Source organism: Vicia villosa, linkage group LG5, assembly GCF_029867415.1.
Source record: "Vicia villosa cultivar HV-30 ecotype Madison, WI linkage group LG5, Vvil1.0, whole genome shotgun sequence".
Lineage (NCBI taxonomy): Eukaryota > Viridiplantae > Streptophyta > Magnoliopsida > Fabales > Fabaceae > Vicia > Vicia villosa.
This window is the reverse complement of record NC_081184.1, coordinates 35842117-35844768: the sequence shown is the minus strand read 5'-3', so window position 1 is coordinate 35844768 and position 2652 is coordinate 35842117.

Below are 2652 nucleotides of genomic sequence, written 5' to 3'. Positions count from 1 at the left end.
AAATAAAATGAAATAAAACCACAAAATATAGATGAATGGATTTATGGGCCTTTGGTGATGTTAAGATCATGTTTAGAAATCAAAATTTAGGCCCATTGGTCAAAATAAGTGATTTTGCTCAAGTTGGCTTTTGTGTATTTTCTCCAAATTGCCCAACTCGTACACCTTGTATCTCTCTCAATTTTAACACCTTGGAGGTGCTCTTGATCAATTTAGAAAGCTTAAAGTGTCCTCTAAACATTCCTTTTGGTTTCATCTCCACTGAAGCTTCCATGCTCATGTATGCTTCCTTTGAAAAAGATGACTTCTAATTGACTCTCAAAAGGACCTGTAATGTTTTTGTCCATATCTCCCAAATGGTGCATTTCTTGATCTTGGGCCCAACATCAAAGTTGTAGAGGATGAAATTTCCTTGAGAATAGGCTTTGGTTGGACAATTTATGACAAACCATGTGAGAGTTATGACCGGTCAAAGTTGAGTTGACTTTTTTGTTAAAAAACCCTGATTTGAACCTTTGATTAGGAGATAGTGACTTGAGTTTAACCATCGAGCTTTGAACCCTTGAAGATGACATAAGACGGGCAAATTTTGGGGTATGACAATTGTATATCGGTAGATGAGATGACTATCAATTGGTCTATTTAATTACATAGTGTAACATTAACATACTCACAAGTGTTTTTGATATTTCATATGGATTATAGTTTTGTACTTCTTAAAAAAAGTACAGATGCGTATCAACCCTAAGCTGACAGGGATTGCAGAGGCTTTAATATTTTGTGGGGTTAGAACATACACATGAATGTGAAAAGCTTTGTTTTTAGGGGTATTCTCTGTGAATATAAGTGTCATTTTTCCACCCTCTAATCAAAGTATTTATCGAGGCTTATGGGTTAGGGTTTCTCAAAAATAGAAACTAATGGGGAGTGGACTGTTGACACCGCTATTTCCTAGGGAGACTATTTCCTAGACTCTTTCTCTACGCCACTTATGACCACGACATGTCACTTCCCATGTCCTCCCAGTCTAAACGAGTAATATAGATCGTGGGCGGTGTCTCCAATATGCGAGCAAAACCATCATGTGGCTCCTTGTTAATCTTTACAAATATACCCTTACACAGTCCTTCAAGCACGAGGGCTTGGTAAAGGACAAATGGTTTAATTGACTTTATGTAGGGGGCCTAGGCTTATAGGAAATGCACTCATATGATATCGTCTGATGAGATTCTGAGTCAATTCCCTTAAGAGAGGTGCTTGGATTAGCCTATATAGTGAGATTCTTAGTCCCTCGTGTTAGGCGTTTAGATGAGCCTATCTGATGAAATTCTTAGTCCCTCGTGTTAGGTGTTTATATGAGTCTATCAGATGAAATTTGTATTCGAGTCCCTCCAATGAGGCATTTAGATCACACTCTTTAATGAGACTTTTAGCTCCCAGGTGAGGCGCTAAGACGAAATTGTCTAATTAGACTCTTAGTCGACACCCTTAGGTGAAGGGTTTAGATGAGCATGTCTGATAAGAATCTTAGTTGAATCCCTCAGGAAAGGTGCTTAGATGAGGTGATCCCCCCACATATAACTTTCCCATGAGTGACTAAGATATTCAGGTGGAAGTCCAAAATTTGTGTAATGTCGTAAGAGGCACCAAGGATCTTCCTATGGAACTCCTACATTCATGTATTTCCTTAGGAGGCGTCAATAATATTCATGTGGAAGTCTAGCATTCATATGTTTCCATAGAAGGCGTAAAGGATCTCTCTATGGAAGTCCAACATTCATGTATTTCTTTAGGAGGCGACAAGTATCCTTTTATGGAAGTATAGTATTCATATATTTCCTTAGGAGGCAACAAGGATCTTCCTTTGGAAGTCCAACATTCATGTATTGCCTTAAGACGTGGCAACGATCTTCCTATGGAAATCCAGCATACTTAACAGCGAAACCAAAATATTCCTCTTAGTCATAAATATTCAGAAATTCATACATAAATGGGAAACACGCCCTTCTAAATACTTGAAAATAACTAAACTAAATTAGAATTTTAAGCAGGTGGAATTCTAAGTCCTGGAGATGAGTCGTCCATCCAATTCCTCCAGCTTATATGCTCCATATGGTAGCTTATAGAACATGTGATACGTCTATTCCCAATTGTGCCTCAATTTTCCCTATTGAGAAAGCACAACAATTTTTTCTTAACAACAAGTTCCCTTTCTGCATTCCCCTTGGCATTACCTTAGAGTTGTATCTGCTAGCCCTCCTCTACGCGATGGCGAACTCCGGGATTAGGGAGACATCTTTTATTTCTGTCAATTAGATTGACAATGCACCTCAACCCTATCTCATTCACTTCACGGTTAAATTGAGAGTATCGTCATGAGCATGTCATTAAGTGAAGGAGCTCGGTCGTAGAGTTGTGCACATCGCCATTTCTTTGGAATATGTCAAATATCTTAATGAACATCATATTTTCTTTCATTATGTGAGGAAATTACTAGATGATTCTCAGTAGTTTGTAGGTGGGAGCCCGACCACTTATGTGGCTACTGCGTGTCTTTGATGAACATGGCAAGGTCTAAAGCGGTTTTGTGCTCCCCTAGGCATCATAGCATACAGGAAGCTTTTACCATGTTATTGATTTTTCCTGTAAAAA